An 8,088-nucleotide genomic window follows, 5' to 3' on the forward strand; every position below is an offset into this window, starting at 1 on the left:
ATCCTGAGATGATCCTGTGGGGTCCACAGATCCTGAGGTGTCAAGGATTTACATCCCTACACCAATTAGGCATTAAAAATGCCTTTGCATACAATTCTGGCGTTTAAACGCCAGAGTGATGCTTGTTTTGGGCGTTCAATGCCTAATTGCAGCATGTTCTGGCGTTGAACGCCTGTTCCATGCTTGTTTCTGGCGTTCAGCGCCAGCTCTCCTCAGGGTGTATTCCTGGCATTCAAATGCCAGGATGCTGCTTGTTTCTGGCGTTCAAAGCTAGATCCATACTCTGTTCTGGCGTTGAACGCCAGCCAGATGCTCCTTACTGGCGTTTGAACGCCAATAAGTCCTTCCTCCAGGGTGTGATTTTCTTCTGCTATTTTTGATTTTGTTTTTAATTTTAGTATTTTTTTTTGTGACTCCACATGATCATGAACCTAATAAAACATAAAAGAACAATAAAAATAAAATAAAATTAGATAAATAAAAATTGGGTTGCCTCCCAATAAGCGCTTCTTTAATGTCAATAGCTTGATAGTGGGCTCTCATGGAGCCACACAGGTGATCAAGTCAATGTTGTAGACTCCCACCAAACTTAGAGTTTGGATTTAGGGAGTCAACACCAAACTTAGAGTTTGGTTGTGGCCTCCCAACACCAAACTTAGAGTTTGATTTTGGGGCCATTGTTTGACTCTGTACTGAGAGAAGCTTTTCATGCTTCCTCTCCATGGTTGCAGAAGAAGATCCTTGAGCTTTAAACACAAGGTAGTCCCCATTTAATTGAAGGACTAGTTCTCCTCTGTCAACGTCAATCACAGCTCCTACTGTGGCTAGGAAGGGTCTTCCAAGGATGATGCATTCATCCTCCTCTTTCATAGTGTCTAAGATTATGAAATCAGCAGGGATGTAAAGACCTTTAACATTCACTAACACGTCCTCTACTAATCCATAAGCTTGTCTTACTGATTTGTCTGCCAATTGTAATGAAAATGTGGTAGGCTGTACCTCAATGATCCCCAGCTTCTCCATTACAGAGAGTGGCATAAGATTTATGCCTGACCCTAGGTCACATAGAGCCTTTTCAAAGGTCATGGTGCCTATGGTGCAGGGTATTAAGAATTTGCTAGGATCTTGTCTCTTTTGAGGTAAAATTTGCTGAACCCATGTATCTAGTTCACTAATGAGCAAGGGAGGTTCACCTTCCCAAGACTCATTACCAAACAACTTGGCATTTAGCTTCATGATGGCTCCTAGATATTGAGCAACATGCTCTCCAGTTACATCTTCATCCTCTTCAGAGGAAGAATAGTTCTTAGAGCTCATGAATGGCAGAAGAAAGTTTAGTGGAATCTCTATGGTCTCTATTTGAGACTCAGATTCCTTTGGGTCCTCAATAAAGAACTCTTTCTTGCTTGAGAGACGTCTCATGAGGTCTTCCTCATTGGGATTCACGTCCTCTCCTTCCTCTCTAGGTTCGGCCATGTTGATTATATCAATGGCCTTGCACTCTCTTTTTGGATTCTCTTCAGTATTACTTGGGAGAGTACTAGGAGGAATTTTAGTGACTTTTTTACTCAACTAGCCCACTTGTGCCTCCAAATTTCTAATGGAGGACCTTGTTTCACTCATGAAGCTTAAAGTGGCCTTAGACAGATCAGAGACTATATTTGCCAAGTTAGAGGTGCTCTGCTCTGAATTCTCTGCCTGTTGCTGAGAAGATGATGGAAAAGGCTTGCCATTGCTAAACCTGTTTCTTCCACCATTATTAAAGCCTTGTTGAGGCTTTTGTTGATCCTTCCATGAGAAATTTGGATGATTTCTCCATGAATAATTATAGGTGTTTCCATAAGTTTCACCCATGTAATTTACCTCTGCCATTGCAGGGTTTTCAGGATCATAAGCTTCTTCTTCAGAAGATGCCTCTTTAGTACTGTTGGATGCATTTTGCCATCCATTCAGACTTTAACAAATCATGTTGACTTTCTGAGTCAACATTTTGTTCTGTACCAATATGGCATGCAGAGCATCAATTTCAAGAACTCCTTTCCTTTGAGGCGTCCCATTATTCACGGAATTCTTCTCAGAAGTGTACATGAACTGGTTATTTGCAACCATGTCAATAAGTTATTGAGCCTCTGCAGGCATTTTCTTTAGGTGAATGGATCCACCTGCAGAATGGTCCAGTGACATCTTAGAGAACTCAGATAGACCATAATAGAATATATCTATCATGGTCCATTCTGAAAACATGTCAGAAGGACATCCTTTGGTCATCTGCTTGTATCTTTCCCAAGCTTCATAGAGGGATTCACCATCTTTTTGTTTGAAGGTCTGAACATCCACTCTAAGCTTGCTCAGCTTTTGAGGAGGAAAGAACTTAGCCAAGAAGGCCGTGACCAGCTTATCCAGGAGTCCAGGCTATCTTTCGGTTGAGAGTCCAACCATGCTCTAGCTTTGTCTCTTACAGCAAAAGGGAAAAGCATGAGCCTGTAGACTTCAGGATCTACTCCATTAGTTTTAACAGTCTCACAGATCTGCAAAACCTCAGTTAAGAACTGGTAGGGATCTTCTGATGGAAGTCCATAAAACTTGCAGTTCTGTTGCATCAGAGCAACTAATTGAGGTTTCAGCTCAAAATTGTATGCTCCTATGGCAAGAATTGAGATGCTTCTTCCATCAAACTTGGACGTAGGTGCAGTATAATCACCAAGCATCCTTTTTGCATTATTGTTGTTGGGTTCGGCTACCATCTCCTTTTCTTGTTCGAAAATTTCAGCAAGGTTGTCTCTGGATTGTTGTAATTTAGCTTCTTTTAGTTTTCTCTTCAGAGTCCTTTCAGATTCTGGATCAGCTTCAACAAAAATGCCTTTTTCCTTGTTCCTGCTCATATGAAAGAGAAGAGAACAGAAAAGGAAGAGGAATCCTCTATGTCACAGTAAAGAGGTTCCTTATTGTTAGTAGAAAAAGAAAGGGAATAAGAGTGAAGAAGAATGCATAATCCAAACATAAGGTTGAGGATAGAGGCAGTGATTTGAGATAAAGAGAGGTGAAGAGAGGTGTTAGTAAATGAATAAATAAATAGAATAAGATGAGAGAGGGAGAAATTTTTGAAAATAATTTTTGAAAAGGAGTTAATGATTTTCAAAATTTAAGATAAGAAATAAAATTAAAATTAAAATTTAAAACAATTAATTAATTAAGAATATTTTGAAAAAGAGGGAAGTGATTTTCGAAAATTAGAGAGGGAAAAGTAGTTAGTTGGTTTTGAAAAAGATAAGAAACAAACAAAAAGTTAGTTAGTTAATTAAAAAAGGTTTGAAAATCAAATTTGAAAAGATAAGAAGATAAGAAGATATTTTGAAATCAAATATTTGAAAAAGATAAAGTTTTGAAAAAGATATGATATAAATGATAAGATAAAAAGATATGATTAAAATTAAAATTGATTACTTTACTAACAAGAAACTAAAAGATAAGATTCTAGAATTAAAAAATTGAACCTTTCTTAACAAGAAAGTAACAAACTTCAAATATTTGAATCAATCATATTAATTGTCAGCATAATTTTCGAAAATAAAGATAAAACTAAGAAAAAGATTTTTGAAAAATATTTTGAAGGATTTTTGTAAATTAATAATAAAAATGAAAAAGATTCAATTTTTGAAAAAGTTTCGAAAAGATAAGATTTTTAAAATTTGAAAATTTGACTTGACTTACAAGAAATAACTAATTTTAAAAGTTTTTGACTAAGTCAACCCAAATTTTTGAAATTTTGAGAGAAAAAAGGAAAAGATATTTTTTTTTTGAATTTTTAATTATGAGAGAGAAAAACATAAAAAATGACTCACAACATGAAAATTATGAATCAAAACACATGATGCATGCAAGAACACTATGAATGTCAAGATGAACACCAAGAACACTTTGAAGATCATGATGCACATCAAGAACATATTTTTGAAAATTTTTGATGCAAAGAAAACATGCAAGACACCAAACTTAGAAATCTTTAATGCTTAGACAGTATGAATGCAAAAATGCACATGAAAAACATCATACAACACAAAACAAGAAAACATCAAGATCAAACAAGAAGACTTACCAAGTACAACTTGAAGATCATGAAGAACACTATGAATGCATGAATTTTCGAAAAATGCAAGAACAATATGAATATGCAATTGACACCAAACTTAAAAGTTGACTCAAGACTTAAACAAGAAACACAAAATATTTTTTATTTTTATGATTTTATTATTTTTTGTATTTTATTTTATATTTTTCAAAAAATATATAGGAAAAAGGAAGTAATGAATTCAAAGTCCTCAATCAAAATCCTATGAATTAGACCTTGCTTAATAGCCAGCCAAGCTAAAACATGTTATATGAAACTCTAGAATTCATTCTTGAAAACTCTGAAAATTTTCGAAAATAGGTGATAAATTTTTGAAAGATTTTTGAAATTTTTTTGAAAATAAAACAAAAAGAAAAATTACCTAACCTGAGCTACAAGATGAACCGTCAGTTGTCCAAACTCGAACAATCCCCAGCAACTGCATCAAAAACTTGGTGGACGAAATTGTGATTTATAGTTAAATTGTTGTTCGAAATTGATTCCCCGGTAATGTCCCCAAAAACTTGGTGCTCAATACCATGGTCTAAACATAATTTCACAACTTTGCTCAACTAAACAGCAAGTGCACTGGGTCATCCAAGTAATAAACCTTACGTGAGTAAGGGTCGATCCCACGGAGATTGTTGGTATGAAGCAAGCTATGGTCATCTTGTAAATCTCAGTCAGGCGGATAATAAATGGGTATGGAGTTTTCGAATAATAATAATAAATAAATAGAAAATAAAGATAGAAATACTTATGTAGATCATCGGTGGGAATCTCAGATAGGCGTATGAAGATGCTGTGCTCCTTCTGAATCTCTGCTTTCCTACTGCCTTCATCCAATCCTTCTTACTCCTTTCCATGGCAAGCTATATGTAGGGCATCACCGTTGTCAATGGCTACATCCCATCCTCTCAGTGAAAAAGGTCCAAATGCTCTGTCACGGCACGACTAATAATCTGTCGGTTCTCGATCATGTCGGAATAGAATCCCTTGATTCTTTTGCATTTGTCATCACGCCCAACAATCGCGAGTTTGAAGCTCGTCACAGTCATTCAATCCTGAAATCCTACTCGGAATACCACAGACAAGGTTTAGACTTTCTGGATTCTCATGAATGCCGCCATCAATTCTAGCATATACCACGAAGACTCTGATCTCACGGAATGGATGGCTCAGTTGTCAGGCAAGGGCAACCATGCGTCGTGCATCAGGAATCCAAGAGATACACACTCTAGCTTTTGCTTGTAGAATGGAAGTGGTTGTCAGGCACGCGTTCATAGGGACGGATGATGATGAGTGTCACGGATCATCACATCCATCAGGTTGAAGTATGAGTAGTATCTTAGAACAGAAATAAGATTGAAATTGAATAAAAGATAGTAGTAATTGCATTAAAACTCGAGGTATAGCAGAGCTCCACACCCTTAATCTATGGTGTGTAGAAACTCCACCGTTGAAAATACATAAGTGATGAAGGTTCAGGCATGGCCGAATGGCCAGCCCCCAAAATGTGATCACAGGATCAAAAATACAATTCAGGATCCAGGATCGGTTAAAAAGGACTGAATGGTCAAAGACACTGAATACAGTAGTAAAATGTCCTATTTATAGTAAATTAGCTACTAGGGTTTACAGAAGTAAGTAATTGATCCAGAAATCTGCTTCCGGGTCCCACTTGATGTGTGCTTGGGCTGAGCTTGAGCTTTACACATGCAGAGGCTTCTTTTGGAGTTGAACGCCAAGTTGTAACGTGTTTTTGGCATTCAACTCTGGTTCATGACGTGTTTCTAGCGTTTGACTCCAGAATGCAGCATGGAACTGGCGTTGAGCGCCAGTTTACGTCATCTAATCACGAATAAAGTATGAACTATTATTTATTATTGGAAAGCTCTAGATGTCTACTTTCCAACGCCATTGAGAGCGCACCATTTGGAGTTCTGTAGCTCCAGAAAATCCATTTCGAGTACAGGGATGTTAGAATCCAACAGCATCAGCAGTCCTTTGTCAGCCTTCTTATCAGAGTTTTGCTCAGGTCCCTCAATTTCAGCCAGAAAATACTTGAAATCACAAAAAAATATACACACTCATAGTAAAGTCCAGAAATGTGAATTTAGCATAAAAACTAATGAAAGAATCCCTAAAAATAGCTAGATCCTACTAAAAATTACATAAAAACAATGCCAAAAAGCATATAAATTATGCGCTCATCAGCCATCTTCTTGGCAGTTATAGGCTTATCTTGCTTCACCAATACCTCATCAATCACCTTCTCAACTCTAGCATCATCACAGAGCTCTTGTATGATGCTGGGGAATGCCAATCTTGTGCTATCATTAGTGCTCTTCAGTATCTTGTTGATGTTGTTGGCAATCAACTCCCTAACATTCATGTTCTCATCCCCCTTCATAATGTTGTATATAAGTACAGCCCTCTCCTTGGTCACCTCAGAAGTGTTTGATGTAGGGATCAAAGATCTTCTCACAAAATCCAACCACCCCCTAGCTTGGGGGCTCAAGTCCCTTCTTCTCAGCTGGTTGGGTTTTCCATCTTTGTCATTGATCCACTGCACATTTAGTACACAAATTTCATTCAGGATTTCATCAAATCTTGGATCTGGTTGCTTTATCCTCTCCTCAAAACTCCGAGTAGAGTTTGTCCTCTTTACCATCAGCACCCTTTCTATGTTAGAGGGACTATAGTCAATAGATTTCCCCCTCACATAGCTATTATACCCATAAGTTTGCCCTGGCTGTGGCACTGCATTGGCATAAAACTCCCTTACTACGCCTTCCGCCACTTTCTTTGGTGGGTTGCAGAAGAGTGCCCAGCCTCTGTTGTTGATCTCAATGTTGATCTCAAGGTGCTCATTCCTTTCCAGCTGGAAGCCAACCTATGGGATGATCTCCCTCTCACTCACCTTACCATAGAATTGGTTTTGGTTGAATGCAGAGAGAAATTTGTACTCATTGAAGTTTGAGCTTGAGGAACCAGAAGTTGGTTTATTGGTCTTTTTTTTCTTTGAGGATGAGGATCTTGGTGGTGCCATTGGTGGAGTGTGAGTCTTTGAGGGTTATGAGATAGTAGCAGAGTGTTGCAAAGAAACACAAGAAAAACAAAAGTTTTGCTCCAACACCAAACTTAGCACTTGATTGTCCCAATCAAGTAGATAGATAGAGAGAAATGGGATGAAAAGAGAAACGAGAAAAGAGAAAGAAAGGTCTGTGTGAGTATCTTTTGTGTATGGAATGGGTATTGAAGTGGGAGGGAATGGGACGGTGAGGGGATTTATAGGAGTGAAGGGTGTGGTTCGAATGGTGGGAAAGGAAGGGAATTCAATGTTTTCCCACTTGGGGAGTGGTGCCTAACGTGGGAAGAGGCGCCAATCCTTATCCCACTGTGCCCTCTGCATCTGTTGAGTTCCAAAGTGCAAGTGCACTTTGACCTTGTTGCTATCAACTAAGTGGGCCCCATTCAATCTCTTGAAAAAAAAAGAAAAGAAGAAACCGAAAACCCCATTAGTAATGGCAAAATAATCCTCTACATTCCTTTTCAATGCTAGTGAATGGATATGCAATTGATGGGTGTCCCTTGGGATACCAAAATTAATTCATTTGCATCTCAATAAATTGGGTTCATCATTGGGTTTTTAATGTATTCATGGGGAAGAAGTAATTCCAATCCTTTCACATTCTTTGCTTCTAATCTCCCCTAAACACATTAAAATTCTCATTGAAGCCTCCACCAATATATTAAATGCTTTCAAATTAAGTGGTATTGGGCTTGCCAAGTGATCCTCGTATGGTGGTGGCCACACCAAACTTAATCTCTGGACTTACTTGACGAGTTCGAAATTCACTACCCACATATAAAGTGAATCCGTTCTTTGGCAAGCGCACCAAATATTGTCAAGTAATAACCCACTAGGAGTGGGATCGTATCCACAGAGATTAATTAGATTAAGCAAGCAATAGTTG

General features: G+C 37.9%; 1 non-coding gene across 1 annotated transcript; it reads left to right on the forward strand.

The window, feature by feature from the left end:
* Window positions 1–2,242: 2,242 nt before the first annotated feature.
* LOC112716865 (small nucleolar RNA R71) lies at window positions 2,243–2,346 on the forward strand. Its single transcript, XR_003160503.1, has one exon. It is a non-coding gene; the product is annotated as a small nucleolar RNA R71 (small nucleolar RNA).
* The last annotated feature ends 5,742 nt before the right edge of the window (window positions 2,347–8,088 follow it).

The sequence above is a fragment of the Arachis hypogaea genome, chromosome 1 (assembly GCF_003086295.3).
Source record: "Arachis hypogaea cultivar Tifrunner chromosome 1, arahy.Tifrunner.gnm2.J5K5, whole genome shotgun sequence".
NCBI classification, from domain to species: domain Eukaryota; kingdom Viridiplantae; phylum Streptophyta; class Magnoliopsida; order Fabales; family Fabaceae; genus Arachis; species Arachis hypogaea.